The following is an 18,444-nucleotide window of genomic DNA, read 5'->3' on the forward strand; positions in this document are numbered from 1 at the left end:
AAATTAGATTTTCTTTTATAAGTTTAATCTTGACCCGAAAAGGCAATACCCACATCCATATGTCACAACTTACAGCAAAATAACAAACGATGTAAACTATCTTTTATTTGGTGGTCGAAAATCAGATTTTTTCGACAGTCTGATTTAACCGACATAAATGGGTATCAAAACCTGAGATAAATTAATGATCTACGCTAAAACTAATTGCTGGTAATTAAATACTACTAATGTTCAACTTGCAGCAAAATAACAAACAAAGCGATCTATCTGCATACACGTAACAGTTATTGTTAAAAGAAATCGATCAAAGAAACTATTTTTTTGATTTTTTAATAGCAATGCAGCATACAAACTGAACGCAAAAATGGGAACATGTTCAAACAAACATACATATTTCTCCTTTTAGACCCTATCTCAAAATCAGTATAGTTTAGCTATTATGGCCACTATCACTACCGTACCTTGAAAAACCGTACACTTCCTTTCAAGTGCAAACTAGAGCTTTGGTCAAACTGTGACTAAATAGTGTGGTTAATTTTTATTAATTTTGTCCATTTGATCTTTAGAACCGTAATCGTAAATAACAGTTCCAAAACCTTATGGTAGGTCAATTTTTATTGCTCAACTAAACTTTTGTTTCAAAAGAACCTTGACTCCAAAGCTAATTCTCTCGTAGTGTCATTTTATATCTTTATGCACGAAATCGTGCTCAGCTGCTCCTCGAATAGCTTCGGTTTTAAAAGCATTTATCGTTTTATTGCCGTAAATATAAGGACGAACACCTTCCGAGACATGTATTTCAGCTCTATGGAGACTCGTGGTAGATAACGCATATCCACGATCTCTGACTGAAGAGAAGACCACTAAAAAGTTGGCGGATTCGCAGTTATCTCTTTAAAATAAGAGATGATATAATATAAGAGACGGCTGAGAATTTTACTTAAGCACTTCGAAGCGTCGTGATTCCATTTGAAGTGCGGGGTGGCGCAGAATTATTCTATCGGAGCGAAGACGATTTGTTTGTGTAGTGTAGCGTTAAAGAAATTGCAGTAAAGCATAAAGCACGCGGAAAAAATGAGAAATACGAGCGTATATGTGCATATAAATCACACGAACTTGTCGACGTTTCTCCTTCTATTTATTTAAATTTTTATGAAAATTATGAAAACTCGTGCTGAGTTATGGAAATATTTTCTAGGACTAATATCTCGGAACATATTAAGATTGATGTATGATGAAAAAAAAGGTCCTTGGTTAATTCTATTCAAGAAATAGAAACAATTTCATTTCCAAGTCTACATCATTTTTAACCATGGATCCTAACAAAATTATGTGTAATTACATTATTCATCAATCGTTGCATTTTAATATATTACATTACTTAACTTTCTATATAAATATATTATACAATTTTAAACATTTTTAACTTACTATAGGATAAGTTATAGTAATCGCAAAAAAAAAAATTGCATTATTTAGTGAAGTGACCATACGTTCCGGATTGGCCGTGACATTGCCGGATTTCCACCTTGTATCCCGTGTTATTTTAAAAGCATGATTTGTACCGGATTTAGATCTTTTGTCCCGGATTGTCCCGGTTTTTTGAAAATTAGCAGATGAATTAACAAAAATTATGAAAACAAAGTGCTAAATTTTTCATTATATTTAAGAATGAAATTGAATAGATATTATACAAGACTTAAAAGCGCGAAACACTTAGATCGATATAAGATATAATATCATAGATGATAAAGTATGACATATAATCGAATAATAAAGTTCTTACTAAAAGTCCGAAATTTTTATAAAAGAAAAGATTTATATAAAAAAGTGTTATTATACCATCCCGGATTAGAATAACTAAAAATTGCCGTCCCGGTTTTGACTTTGAAAGTTATGGTCACCTTATTATTTATGTTTCAAAAATTTCTGAACATTTTAGCATACCTTGGAGTAAATCTATGTGTATGTATGTATATGTGTGGATATAATTTTTCGTCGACGCTTTTGGGAGCACCGCTTAACCGACTTGACTTATTCCAAATCATTCGATTCTTATTGATAAGGAGACGTGCTGATTAGTTTTTGGTAAAAGTTGTCCAGTAGTTTCGGAGATAACTAAAGCAAAGAGTGCAGAAAATGACAATTAAGTTTGTGAGATAACGGAGCTTCCGATTTGATTCATTTAAAAAACATTTCACTTTTATAGACGTAGTAAACTGATTAAATTTTTGGAAAGGCATGCCCATCGGTTTTGCACATCAGGCTAAAACAGTTTAAAAAAATGTTATTTGGTGGTCGAAAATCAGATCTTTTTGACAGTCTGGCTCTACCTAAATGGTTATCAAGAACTTACATTTAAGTAAGTACATTTATTATTTACTTATTAAACTATTTACTTATTAAATAATTTCATATAAATAATAATTAAGTTTTCATTTTTTATCAGGAGAGTTGATGGGTTAAATCCAGTGGCGCTTTTTTTTCAATCTTCTTGGATAGTTCTCTGTTATCAAGGAGTTTGCTAATGAATTTGGGTGACTGATAAGCTTGTTTCTATATATGTGTACTGTTTTTGTTATTACTTCATTTATGGTAGGTGTATTCGTGTCGACATGAATCAACCAGTTGGGAACATATTTTGGAGCTTCTAATGCAATTTTTAACTTCCCGTAGGGTAATTAACTTCCCGTAGGGTAAGTTATAGTAATCGCAAAAAAATCGAAAATGAAAATTTTTATATATCTTTACGTTTCAAAGGTTTCTGAACATTTTGGCATACCTTAGAAAAAATGGATGTATGTGTGTGTGTGTGTGTGTGTGTGTGTGTGTGTATGTGTGTGTGTATGTGTGTGTGTATGTGTGTGTGTATGTATGTATGTGTGTGTATGTATGTGCGGATACAAATTTTCGTCGACGATTTCGGGAACACGGATCAACCGATTTGAATAATTCAAAAAACATTCGATTCGTATTGATAAGGAGACGTGCTGATTAGTTTTTGGCGAAGGCAGGTCTAGCCGTTCCGAAGATACGGGGCAAAAAGTGCCGAAAACGGTAACTCAGTTTTTAAGAGAACGGAGCGTCCGATTTGAATAATTCAAAAAACGTTTCACTTGTATTGACAAGATGAAGAATCGATAAAATTTTCATGAAGGTAGGTCTAGCGGTTTCGGAGATATGGAGGAAAAAGTAAAAAAATGAGCCATTTGGCGGTCAAAAATGATCATTAGACATATGCACATCAAATTATCAGATATTTTATAGAGATTTTAACAATAAGTATACATTTTGTTAACATTCCTATGGGTTCCGTACCAATGCTTATGCGTTAGACAGCGACGCGGCACTTACGCGCTTTATATTTTGTCCCTATGCAGTTAAAACAGTACGATTGCTTTGAAAAAAGTTCAGATCTTCCACAATATGTTAAAATAAAGAAAAATTTTTTTTTCAAAAAAAAAAAACAAAAAAAAAATTAAAAAAAAAAATTTTTTTTAAAAAAATTTTTTTTTCAAAAAAAAGTAATTTTTTGGCCAATTTATAGTTTCTCAAAAATCTTATTTTTCAAAGTAATTTTTTTTTCAAAAATGTTAATCGTTTTTAAAAAAATAATAATTTTTGGTACGGGAAGTTCCAGCAATTTGCCTTAAGGCACGATGCCTTAATTGCCTTAAGACAGAATTCCACTTACAGCTAGTTAAATATTTGTTTTGAAATTTCTGTATTATTTCTATATTAGCACTGTCCCACAATTATATACCATAGCACCAAATTGGTTTGAATAAAGATTTATATAAAAGTAGCTTATTGTCAATTGCATCTTTTTTTAGTGAATTTATTAATTATGAGTGTGAATTGATTATTAAATTTCATTTGCATTTTTTTAATGAGGATTATTATTTTTTGTTAATGATGATTGATTGGATGCTATTATGGATAAAATTCATTATAGATTTATTGGATGAAATGTAACAAATATGTCTGTTGTGTTATTTGGGAATTCTTGTTATATTCTATACAATTTTCTTTTACATTTCGCTAAATGTCAAACAGATCGCGATTTGTCAGTTCTGAGAGATCGGTTTATTTGTTGTCGCTAGTGGTGAAACTAAAGATGATATGACAGAGTGGGCGCGCCCGGGAGGGTCAATTGCCCCATTGACCCGAGCGTGACGTCCGCGCTCTTCTCCGTTGCCAACGAGCGAATCACCGCTTATAAAAGACTTATATTGTCCTGAAGACTTATATTGCCCGCTCACATCTTTAAATAGCGAATAGTCGAATGAAAGCGAAGAATCATACTGATCGTCACTAGACATGCTTTGCTATGATTTTCAAATCGACTTCAAGTGAACGTTTCTGGAACGAAATTTTGATTTCATGATACTAAATAAAATGGATTTTGTGAACAGTAATGCGATTGATTCGATTTTAAATGCGTTTTAGAAAACCTTTAGGTCGTTCAAAAGAATATCGTTTAAAATTAAGATAAAGCATTTTATACATATAAGCTAGGGAATGCAATATCGTTAAAAAATTTCAATACCGGTATTTCGGTAATTTTTCATTTTAAAAGCGGAATGAAACAAATGTAAACAATATTGAAAGTTACTAGTACAATTATAAAAAATTATATATACAACTACAACTATATTCAAATAAAAATAAAAAACAATAAGTTTATTTTTTTAATAATAATTTAACAAAATTATATCCAATTTAATTAACTCATCATCATTATCGAGTATAATGAGTACTTTTTACCAAAATTAAACGTATGAGTAAGAAAGACAAAAAACTTATAAAAGATCATATTATATTATTATAATAAACTGTATTGTCTGTATCCGATGTGTTAAATTAGAATAATTTCCAATAAATTGTATTCCGAAAATACCGATATTTTTAGGCTAAATATCGGTATTAATAGCGCCGAAAAATCGGGCGGTTTACCGGTATTGCATTCCCTAATATAAGCTATTCGTTATTCACTGAGCTTCATATCTTCTTACAATGTTAATAAGTACAATTAAATATACAAAAAAAAATATAATAATGAAAAATTAAAATAAAACGTAGTTTAGGCATGCTCTACTCTTGAAAACAATTTATTATTCATGAGGTTAATACAAAATTTATTGTGTCTTTGATATTAATTAATTTGCAATTATATACATTTTTTGTACAGATATAAATGTTATTTTTACATACAATTTTTATTCATGACTTCGACAAAGAAAAATTCGTAAAAAATAGCTCGAATATTCTGTAATTCTAAAATAAAAAATTAACAAAACATTCAGAACAATTAGAAGCAGTTTTTATTAGAATTATTTACTGTTCAATTTTATTAATGAAAACTTTTTTTTATTCAAGATATAGTATAACAATTTCGTACGCAATAGTTGACCAGGATTTAATAACTCTAAAAAAAAATATTTATTGTTTATGTATAATTATATAATGTAAATTTTATTGAAAGCTGAAAGGTAAGAGTTAATTAAGCTTATATTTATATGTGTAAGCTTGATTAGCTTACTAAAATCAATATTAATTTTGAAGACAGTTGATCAAACGACCGAATAATTACTCTGACATCTGACATATTTGGCTACATTAGTCAATAACAATTTTCTAATGTTATTTATACATTGAAAACCGATATTTTCTATTAAACTCTTTTTGAATTGAAAAAGTATGTATCTAAAATACGGGTATTGAAACCGGCTTCTAAAAACTAAGAAATTCTATTTATGATCATGTACAAACAAAAAATATCATTAATTCTTGTAAACTATCACAAAAGCCAAAAGGTAAGAGTAAATTAAGATTATACATATAAACTTACTAAAATCAATTTTAGTTTTAAAGACAGTTGGGCAAACGTTCGAGTATTATTTATGTTGCAAGGGTGCTTTCATTAATGTGACCGATTTGGCTACATTTGTCAATTGCAATTTTTTGGGTGTTATTGAAAACAGATATTTTGTATAAAAATTTGTTTCGAACTGAAAATATATGTCTAAAAAAGGGGTTTCGAAACCAACTTTTAAAAAATAACAAATTCTATTTATGATCATGTACAAACCAAAAATAACATTAATTCTTGTATCTATAGCTCTCAAAACAGCTAAATGTAACTGGAAAAATAATTGAATTTTAGTTACATTTTTAGTGCAAATACTGTAGTATAATCAGGTAGGTGATGTCTATGTATGAATGCATGTGTGTCTGAAAACAGTGGAAATATATGAAAGCGAAGAAATGTTTCGGAGAAAATGCGTAAAATATTAAACACATGTCCGAAAAAATACGATCTATCAAAACGCATAAAGAATTCAGAACCCATTCCCGTTCTAGTTACATTGGTTCTATCGTCCGTCCGAGGCGAGCAAAGTATTCGTACTGCAGTTGCACATTTACCTGTGATGGAATAACAAATGACTGGAAACTCCATTTGCATTATTCAGAACGTTTCAGCTTTCTGTACGGAAATGTTTCTGGTCTCTATTCGTATATTCTGTGCGTTTTCAACGTGGGCGTTTACTTAATTACTGTCCTTGTTCGTATTCTTTTTAATTACTAATTAGTAGTCAGGTAACGGTTAGTTTAATTAGATTTCTTACTCACCTGTGTGTTCTGTCGGCGGCATCTTTTCAATGTCTACTGTTTGTTGTTGAAAACTAAGACTGTTATCGTTTAGATATATTTTTGTAATGACTTTGTCATGATTTTTTTTTGATATATGTTTCTCTTTTTCAGGAGCAGACACTGGATGTATAGAAGCTTCAAGTTAGTTAATGTAAGTCCTTAGTAATAAGCTGATACATAATAACTGATAGATAAACTTATCTTTATTATTTGTTGAAGATATATTAATTATATACTATATTTGTTTATAATTAACGCAACTCTTTATTAATTAAATTACTAGTTTTTATTTTTAGTAATTTTTAAACCTGTCCTGAATTGGATAAATTTTAATAGTGAATATTTTCTCTGTTTTATGAACGTGGATTTTCGTGGTGCTTCTCACCGTTTTTTTTTTTTTTTATTTTATATGGATAGTGTTACACCACATATGGTAATATTTTTATAACCAGAGTCCTAAATTTGTTTTTTAAGCCGGCAGTAGAATTATCTTATGAATATTCAAATATTTTATATTTGTTTTTACTAATTACTCTATCTCGTCAATCAACGCCATAAGGGGAGTAACATGCTTTTTACATATTCGTTTTAATATGCAAATTCAAATTAGGGTCACGATTGTAATAATATAAATGATGAAGGCAATTCAAGTTGAAAGTTTTAGTTCCCGTCATAAAATACGGTATAATTTTATAATTATCATTATTACGCAAAGCTCGAAGTTTCCGTACATTATACTGTAAAGGAGCGCAGGTTCTAGATAAATTGTAATGAAAGAGCGGGAAAGCTCAACTTAAATGGTCACATTACTGTAGGTTATGAATTAGTTGGTACTGCAATTGCTATTTATTTAAATAGTTTGCATTAAATATATTATTCCATATTTGTCATGATTTCATTATACTCACTAGACTCTGGCAAGCTTATATTTTAAATTAATATACTTGTCCTATTTAGTTTCTTCACGACTTCAAGTTCTCATCTTCTATAATAATTTTTTTTAATTAATACTAAAAGTTAAATTAATTTACTTCATTCTTGTCAAATGCTATCAATGATTTTTATAACTTAATTCGGTTATTTAGTTTAATTCAAGATAGGAATATAAATTATATTATTCAGATACTCTAGAAATCTTATTTAAAGATGATTTTTAGATATCTTATCAAAAATTTCAGTTCACTCAATTTAATTATCATAACATGCAAAATTTATCTTTGTTTAAAATAATAGCGAAAATTTATTATACAATATTAAATAAATATACATTTTTTACCATAACCTACCATAAATTTTAACTATATTTGCGGCATTTTACGAAATTCATTTGTTAATAAAATTAAAACTTACTTTACCTATAATTTTCTGTGATGTTATTATATTTTTAGTTATAATAATTATTTTGGAATCTTTGAACTAATAGTGCTTTTGATTTGAATTGGAAGTTTCCATAGCTTATACAGCTTTATATATGCAAATTTTGTTTGATGATGACTTTATATAAGTAATGTATTCGCAAACCATTTTTTTCGTATTTGAGGATATAATCTTAAATACATTTAATGAATAAGGATACATCGTAGATATACAACTTAGGGGGCGTCTATTAATCACGTGATCATTTTTTTAAGGATTTTTTTCTTCCTCCTTGGTCATACGTGGTGATATTCACAATTACCCCCCCCCCTTGCCCCAGCAAATATTACGTGCATTTTTAGTTCCGAAAAAAATGCATTTTTTAAATTTTTTTTGAAAATGTTTGGATTTTTTTTACAAAAAGTCAGGTGAAAAATAAATACACGTGATGTTTTGTGATTTTTTGTTAAATCCCCCCTCTTCCTAAAAGCCTCACGTGATTATTGGACGCCTCCTTACATTATGTTGAATTTCACTCATAAAGAAAACCACAGGTTTATTTTGGAATTTTTATTAAACTTCGCACTGTGATAGTTAAACAGAACATATTGAAATATTATAGGCCTATGATAAGCGGTTTAATTATAAAAATTAATTAAACTTTGAAAAAGTCGACCGCGCGCAATATATAAGCTTACAGTACTCCATGTCTCGTTAGCTCATTGGGTTTATGACAAGTAGCACTAAAATTGAACTCTTATAAATAAATTGAATCACAGAGTAATTATTATTTTAGTACAATTATCAAAAATGAATACAAATAGCAACTAAAATATTGTTTAAAGAAAAATCTTGAAAATAAATTTCAATAACCAAAATATTGATAAGAATAATTACTGCCAAGAAATTATGATAATGAATGAGAATTGTTGACGAAGATCGAATATTGTATGTGCGTTACGTAGTTATGAAATTTCTTGATATCTCAGGTTGTTGAGTTATAATTTAACCCTTGTAGTTGTGGACTGTATTAAACACTGATTTGTTTAGCATTTCTATATATTTGTTGAGGTTCTAACTACAATCACTGATTTGTTACTAAGTTATAATGAAAGAAGATATATTTATAATTTATTATATATGTTGTTTTGCGGACTTCACTTAGTCCCATTAAAAGCTCCGCTAGAGTCCCTACCAGGTGTAGAAACCATTCTGTATAAAAGCTCGTCATTTTCATGGCCAATATAATAAAACGAAAATACGTCCAAATATTTCTAGGCCGTTGTAGAATATGCATTCAAAATCAAATGCCGTTTAAAATACCAATTTATCGACATCATATTATTTATTAAGAGAAGTGATTCTCGTTGTATAGCCACCGAAGAAAGTATGTATTTTCTCTGAACACACGATCGAGCACGGAACGACAAGTACTGCGAGCGACTCCCGGAATGATTTCGCTTCGCCAAGTGCTACAGAAGGCGGTTTTAGAGCATTTCGCACACGCGACGTATATTCAAAAGGCCTTTATGAAAATCAAGCGTAAAATTGAATGCCTCCGCCGTTTTAGAGTTTCAGACCATGGATGAAATGATATAATTTCGCATCTTCATGGAAATACCCCTTCTCCATGAAGTTAATGGGAATACATTGAATCTCATTAACAAACTGATGCGTAGGCCAACAAGAAGGATTATGTATTGCATGCTCGAGAGTTCTATTAGGAATAGATGGAAATACATACTATAAATAGATGATCATTGGATTGAGTGTGTCTGTGGATTTCAAAGATATTCTTGAATAATACTATTAACTATTAATTATTTTCAGATACATACTACGTATATACGTTAAAGTACCTACTCAACAAATCGTCTTGCAAATGATCCGTAAATTGAGCTAAAATTATGTGATTGACAATATGGTTATTACATCCTTCAAATTAATAATACTAGTACGTACTAGTGACTATTCAGTTCAAATCAAATTAAATACAAATTTACATTTTCTGGAAGCTGATACGAATTCTACTATCAAATGTACTTAGGCTCGCCCGAACGTAAACAGTTAAGAGCGACGGGACTTCTTTCAGAGGTCTCGGGTTCGACACCCACTTCGAGCCTGTTGTCAGGCAACAGTGACAACGATTTTCACTTGGAAATATAGATAGCAATATGTTTCCAAGTGAAAATGGCCCCCACCCGGCATTGCTGCACCATACTCGCCCTATTACAGACATTGTAATAATAATTATTCATACAGAGATATGACAACTGTTTGGGTTGCCATCTTTCAAACAGACTAGCAAAATCAGCACAACAGCTTATAGGACTATTAGGTTCTTATTGCAGTTCAAAAATAAAAAAAAGCAAACAAAATGTACTTTTATGTTAGTCCCATTTTAAGTTATGTATTACATTTTCTAACAATTTTTCAAACTAATGTCTTTATTTTGTCAGCATAATATTTTGTTTTATTATATCATTTTTTTAAATTCATATATTTTTGAATGGCGATTAGAACTTAAAAGTCATAATATGTTCCGATGATGTACTTAACTATGTAGATTTTTCAGAAGGCGATCTAAACAGTTGTCTCACCTCTATGCGATGAATTTCATTATTACAATTCGTAATAGTCTTGAATTTATTATTGATGCAGTAATACCGGGTAAAGGGCTATTTTCACTTGGATAACGTATTGCTATTCTATATTTCCAAGTCAAAGATGATGTCACTACTGCTTGACATCAGGCTACTCGATTATCAAACTTTTTGATTCAAATCTAATCGCTCTAACTTACCTACAAGCGATTACTTTTATTTTCTTTTTTTATTCTCTAAATTAATTTTTATAAATACCAATAATTTAAATATATCAGTCGTCTATATTTAGTTGTTCACAAATATCGCAAAATTATTCCGATTAGTGGCCCCAGACGTAGTTGTTTCTTATATTCCTTCATCTTTGTGAGTATGTTTCAAAATAGAATTAAACTCATTTCCTCGCAAGCTTAAAATTCAATTTTCGTTGTAAAGCCTTTTTGCGATGACCTACCCTTCTTATATCGGATTAATCCTCATTTGAAGGTTTCATCTTATTTTAGAATCACTAGAATCGTCCGAATTGAAAGTATTATAGGATTTTGTTGATCTTACCATGATTCTTGAATTAAGTAAACAGGAATCGCATACATGCCGGTACAAGCAAAGGGAGTTTGCAAAACAAATAAAGAATATTTGACCTAGTATGTAACTCTGCGAAAGAACTGAATCAAAACTGTTTCAGAAGAGGAAATAAAATAGTATTAAAAGTTGAATTCTGAGAACCAACATGCATATATTATTAGAGATTTTGTTCTGAACACGAGTCTTTCTCAAAACTTTGTTGATGGGAATTTTGTAAACGCGTCGCCGCTGAACAGTAGCGGTCTTTATCTTTATCTCGTCGACTCTATAATTTATTTGGGTAATAATTCTGCGCAATAAAATTCAGAAAATCTCGAGATTGGGATCTGTTTATATGACTTAAATTTATCGTTTTATTTAAAGGAAACTAGATGTACTTTTGGCATTATTATCACTTTATGGCGATTTATAGTTCTAGAAGTCCAATTTCAGAGCTTATCTCTACATTTACATTTTAATACGATTCATTTTAAAGGTCGTGTGATGGTGTAACTTAGAAAATTTAAGTAATATTCTCGCAATATCTTTGAACAAATGACTAGTTGTACAGACGTTTTATAAAGTTCGAAGGTAATGGGTTCTTCAAGGTTCTGCAAATACTCTGTCAAAATAATAATAAGCTGTTTTTATAAAAGGTCTGTGAAATAATATTTTAATTGAATTCTTTATTTATACGGTGCAATATTTGTGTTATTCAGTAAATCTTATTCTACACAATGTATACAATTCTTCTAGTATTAAAACAATAATATTGAATTTTATAAATAAAAACATTCCGAACCAGGAAAACCCCAAACCACAAACTTTGAACCACTATTATTTTTAAAAAAGAAATTTTAGTTAACAAAATATATTCTGATAAAAAACTTACAAAGTGAACATTATCAATATTCCACAAAAAAAGATGCTTTATTCGCTAATATCAACTGAATTAAAGAGAGATAGATGAAATTGGAGAAAGGAGAACAGAGAGATATTACCAGGAAATTAGATACCAAGTATAAAATAATAAGCTGATAGTTGTCATGAAATGATAGATGAATTACATTTATTAACATAAGAGGAATTTCATGAAATTACAAAATATTCAGAAAATTCTCTTCTAGTTCTCATTTTTTCTATATATGAAATAATAGATGAACGGTGTTAAAAATATGAATTAATCATAAGTTCTGAAAGAATAGTTTCGAATTGATGTGAATTTTTGAGGTTATAAATATGTCTCAATGCAGTTATTATAACATCATTTTTTGTCATTTGTGCGTTTCTATTTTCGGTTTTTTATCTAAAAGGCCTTACTGTACAGAAACCACCTAGAATTTTGTCAGTTTTTAATACAACTTTATATGAAAACTGCTACCTAACATAGTCTTGTCATAACCTTGGTCTATTTTACTGCAGAATTGGCTTCTTATTCCCTTGCAAATATATTTAGAACTTTCTCCAATATAACGCATATTGTAATCGTTGCAGTCAAGCCAATAATTGAGTTTCTTAGAGCGTTATTTCAGAAATATGAATATAATAAAGTAAAAATTTGCAAAAATGTATTATCGTATCATTCTAACAGATATGTACAGGGCCGGTCCTGCCTTGAATGCAATGCATGCAAAAAATGCGGTCGCACGCCAAAACGAGATTTGAATATGAAATTTATAATATAGTTTTCTCAATATCATTTAAGAAATATATACTTCTCTTGCATATTTTACTAATCTATAGACAATATTTTCAAAATACGTTAAAAATTTCACTTTAAAATAACAAATGGGAAAGTAAAGATGAATACTTACAATTTGTCCCTTACGATATCAATTAGAAGTTTACGATGCAATTTTGGTTATTTCAAATAATGGAAAATTAAATTAGAATAACCCAACATGAAGTACCTACCAGTGCTATGTTTAATAATGAAAGGCTAGAAATTTTAATCTATTTGCTCAATAGAATAAATTGCATAAAATGCTCAAAATAAATAAATGTTTCAAAACCCAAATATTAATATTATGCATGCGCCAGAAATAATTGAAAATTTAAGAATATTCTTGCAAGCAATATATAATATATAGCACCCGCGAATTGCCTCGTTCTGAATAATTTTAAAATCAATGTATTTTTGCGCTTTCAGTTTACATATAGTACCTAATTTTTTGTGTACTAAACATAGAATTATTAAAAAGTATTTTTAAAAATGTCAAAACAGTTAAAATAATAGGGGGAGGGGCGCTAGAAAAATAATATTTTCGGACCGGCCCTGGATATGTATTATATTATTTATATATATATATATATATATATATGTGTAATATAATATTGATCACTTCTACTATTTGCTTGCGAGCACTATGGGTACTCTATCGTTTCCGGCACGCGGAGCGATTATTTCCGACCGCTCGTTGATGTCACTCCACGAGGATGTATGCGCCATCGTAGGCAACCCCGAGAGCAAATATAAAGTAAAGATAACTTTGTATATCCCCACTGTCTTATAACTTAACTAAAATGATACAATAACAATATCTTTCGACCGAGACATTTTACGGCATTATATTTGAAGCGATTAATATTCATGTTTTTCTTGGATTTTGTGGTTGAAATTATTTTTTTGTGATTGCTTATCATTCATTTACTTTTCTGAGGGAGAAGATATCACATACGCATTTCTGTCAAACAATGTCAGTAAAAGAAGTAGCTCAACTTTACTCGTAAGTTTTTTTATATTATATTCCAATTATGTTTACAATTGTAAATATTTACCATTTTATTTTTGTGTCAACGTTCCTTATCCATGTGGATTTTCCTAACATATAGTATAACTAATATAAAGTGGAGTTGGCTACTGCTGAAGACCTTCGCTAATTAATTGGCTTCGTGCAGGAGAGAATTCAAACATAAATCTTCGCCTTCGTGTGAGCTGTATGTAAGCAATTCATTCTCGCGGTAGTAGCATTCTTATTTCGTTGATTGCAATGATTCGTGACATGGTTAACTTTTAACACTAAACGGTTTTTATTTGGCAATAAATAGAAAGGACCTTAGAATTCGGACTTATTTAATCATTATTCTAGTAATGTGGTTACATCGTTTTTTGCGACTACAATTTATGCTTGCTTCTCGAAAAATTTGAGATAATACAGCAATTATTCTTATTTAAGCATTATTCTAGAAATGTGGTTACATCGTTTTTTGCGACTATAATTTTTGCTTGTTTCTTGAAGAATTTGAGACAATACAGCAATTAGTCATATTTCAATTTCTTTGGGAAATTCTTTGAACTTTTAAACTCTTCGTTGCATTCTTATATGATTAAGGAGGGTATTCTAGTTTAAAGGAATGAATTTTATGCGATTTTTAAAATACTTCAAAATACCAAACAATTTCTTTACTATTTTTTTCTTTTACAAGTTATTAATTCACGTTTTGAGAATATAAAAATATTAAAATCAACAAAAGTCGTAAAATCATACTCACGATTTTAGCAAAAAATCTGAAAAAATATATGTATTATTATTCTTATCAATCTAATATAATGTTAAAATCAAGATTTTTTTTTTCAAAATAGCGAATGTCTGAAAAAAATATCCAATTTTTCATTAGAAATTTTCTAGTTTTTCAACAATAGCTAATTTTTAGAAAAGATTCTGTGGAAATGTCAAGTAAATCGGCACAGTAGAAATTGAGAAATCGTGGGTGCCGTATCAAAGTTTCGAGAAAAACTCGTTTGGATAGAGGATTATCGTGTTCATATTTACGAAATTGATTTAAACTATAAAAAATATCTTGTACGCATATTCTTGAGTAGTTAATCTTTGAAACATCGAAAGAAATCGATTTTATAAAAATTTCAGACCAGAATATCTCCTTGAGTCAATATCAAGAGTAAGATTATTTGTCATAATATGGCAAAAATATGATCATTTGCAGCGTATAACTATAGAAACAAAAATACATACATAAAATTAGTTTTGAGTCTCTCCTGAAATTTAATTACAATTTTAATTGATTTGGCAGAACTTGCTTTCATGTCATTTAGGCATGTTTTAAATTATAGTTCATAAGATTTTTTGAAGAAGTCTTTAATGCGCTTGTTATTGCTCATAATCATAAGCACTCTGTTAGTAATATCTGGGGAAGTCACACTACATTAAATTAGATCACCTTGTTAACTTCTGTTGTCACTCAACACCAATTTCTGTCCTCCTATAAGATTAGCCTTAATTAAACTAATGAAGAACCCTTTCGAGAAATGCATTTTTTATTTTTTGTTCATTTTTGTCTGCCATTTTTTGTGCTTCTGCTTCAAACCTAATACAGTTTGTGCTGTGCATAATTTGTTTGTATTTTAATTTTTCTTACCCACATTTTCGTGAATAACACGGTACAATCAGTATAGAGCAGAATCTATAAATTGCTAGCTCTTCTCTTGTCTACAAATATTTTGCGAGCGATTCCTTGTCTGCTGGAACGCTTTATGAAGGCACCTACTCGGAACGTTATTGTTATGTACGCTTCGTTCGACTTAAGTATCTCTGGCGAACGAGAAAAAAGATTCTGTCTTTTATAAGAGCAATAACTTCTTGGAGAGACCCACATCAAATGTGTATCAGAAATTGATTAAGTCTATATAAGACAAAATCTTCAGTTGATTGTCTATTCGCAAAAATCGGGTTTAATCAGACATAAAAACGTATAACTAATACATGTATCACTTTAGACACTTATTGAGAATGAAACTAGTGGGGTACATGGCATCGTGCGTTAAGGCAAATTGCTGGAGCTTCCCGTACCGTTATTAAAAGTCTTGGCACAGAACCAAAAAAAAATTACACAAAATTTGTAGACATTATTAAAATCTCTATGAAATATCTGATAGTTTGATATACATATGTCCAATAAACATTTTTGACCGCCAAATGACATTTTTTTAACTTATTTTTATTGAGAGTCCATAACCGCTGGACCTGCCTTCCCAAAAATTTAATCAGTTCTTTATCTTGTCAATACAAGTAAAATTCTTTTTAAATTATCAAAATCGCACGCTCCGTTTCATAATTTAATAGTACGTTGGACATCGATAAAGTTCTAGTAATAACTGCCGTCTAAAAGATTACACGTGATGTGAAATAAAATCAAGTTTAGTTTCCAGCCCGTCGTTGAATTTACTAACGAATTTTATACTTAAACAAATTTACTAGATAAACATTTTTCCATTTGCATTTTTAGTTAGTTAAAATTAGTAATATATAAAACGGACTGATAAACGTATTAGTAAAATATAAACGGCCAAAAATTATTTTAAAATGTGATTTTTTAACCTTCTTTTAAAATGTAATGTTTCTGGATATTTTACGTAATTTTATATAATTAAAAATAATTACAAGTTATCGTGTAAAGTATGTGTTTAATTGTGGCATAAATTTCTACAATTTGATTTAATGGAGCGCAAGGGTTCTCGTGGCCTTCTTGGGCTATTTCTTGTCATTTGGAGGTCTTTGTTTGGCTACAGACCAGCCAAAAAGTTAAATGAATAACGGTAAGATAATTTGCAAAATAGTTTTAGCGATCTAAAATTAAAAGTAGATGTTTGGTAATGAATATCTCTGATGAAGCATTTAAGGATTGAAAGTACTTTCTGTGAAATTTCACTCAAGTCTATTATTCTTTCCTCTTCTCAGAATAAATTGATACCATTTGCTGTTACAATGGCCAAATGTTTCGGCATGTTGCATTCTGTACAAATATAAACATTGCTGCAGGAAATCATTCCAATTTAGTTTGGAAGCTTTGCGCGAAGTCTAAATATAGCGAACATGGATATGCTCTTCACTTGAGGGTATCAATTTCACACCGGATAACTGAGATCTTGTATGATTTATTTTCCAACAGGGCAAGAGTTATTTTTTGGGTTAAATCCTATTTTATTTCTTTTCGACGTCGTAATAAAAGCATCTCGTAGCGTTTACTCAGCCACGATTGAATAAACAACCGATTTTGGAGATGCTCAATCGAACGGCAGAGGCGATACTTCTTAGGAAAAGCCATTTCATACTATTTTTTTAAGTGTAAATAAGTGACCCATTTCAAATAATGGAATTATATTATACAAAAAATTTTTGCTCATACTTATATTAACCGGTTGACTAAAACTATTTACAGATTTATTTTTACGGACTTCAAAAATGATATTAACATAATTTCATTATCTGTAATTTTACATCTACTGATGAGAGTGAGCTGATCAGTTCAAATAGAACTTGTGGATCTACATATATTTTCACAAAATAGTCTTTAATTTGCCAGTGTAATTTTTCTAATAAAGTCTATATAAAACTGGCTTAGTACTATTTTTAATCTATAATCCTTTCAATTTTTGCATAATAATGCATCTCTGCCTTCTCGGTTGTAATTCTTGGCTTGAATCGTTATTTATAAGTGTGTTTATGTCGTCTGGCATCCTTTCACACTTTCTGGCTTTCAAACGTCTACTCGAAACATATACAAACCTCAAGTGTCAAAGTTTTATTTTCTCATAAATACTTCAAGATTTATTTTGTGAGTACTTATTTCCTCCAAATGGCTGAAATATGTGGGATTATTTATATTTACAGACTCCTAATCATTTGCTATTTATTTAGACATGATTATGTTTTGAGTGCATGAACGATTTGATGGTGAATTTAAGCTAAAGGAGTGTCTCATTTAAATATTTTTAAATAATAAGATCATGTATTTAGTATGTTTATAAAATAATAATATTTCAAAGCCACTTTGATGATATTGAAGTTTCATAAAATTACTTACTAGCAATATTGAACTATATTTTGCTTATAGGTAATAATAGTAGAACAATGTACTAGCATAGTATAAAAGGAGAGGGGCACAAAGGTCCAATTTGACTTTAAGTAAATATACTGTCTAAAATTTAGACTCTAAATCAAATGAACAGCATCACATTACGTAGCACATATCAAACAATTAACTATCGTTATTATAGAATTTTTTTATTCTAGAAACGTGTTTTTTACTATTTTTCTATAATTTATCTGTTCTTTTTTACCCCATAGACGGGGTAAAATTGAACTACTACGGGGGCAAATAGATCCAATGTCTTATTTTAAAGTTTATAGGGATTTTAAGAAATAAAAGCTACAACATTCAATCAATGCAAAATATAAATTTTATGGGCACGTCTGTAACAAAGGTAACTGTATGTAGCCGTGATTAAAATCTAACTTAAAATTAACAC

At 29.8% G+C, this 18,444-nt stretch overlaps 1 protein-coding gene across 2 annotated transcripts in view; it reads left to right on the forward strand.

Moving 5' to 3' along the window:
• The window catches only part of LOC113366315, a 487,278-nt gene that overhangs the window by 204,942 nt on the left and 263,892 nt on the right, over positions 1–18,444 (forward strand). Inside the window, exon 1 of one of the 2 annotated variants that reach the window (XM_026607904.1) lies at positions 6,764–6,805. The exons of the other annotated variant lie outside the window; for it this stretch is intronic. The gene's annotated coding sequence lies outside the window, so the exon portion shown is untranslated. Of the gene's footprint in view, positions 1–6,763; positions 6,806–18,444 lie in introns of those variants that run through there. 2 annotated transcript variants of the gene reach the window in all.

The sequence above is a fragment of the Ctenocephalides felis genome, unplaced genomic scaffold (genome assembly GCF_003426905.1).
Source record: "Ctenocephalides felis isolate EL2017-DRISC unplaced genomic scaffold, ASM342690v1 CF-g0.4_SCAFFOLD_01170, whole genome shotgun sequence".
NCBI classification, from domain to species: domain Eukaryota; kingdom Metazoa; phylum Arthropoda; class Insecta; order Siphonaptera; family Pulicidae; genus Ctenocephalides; species Ctenocephalides felis.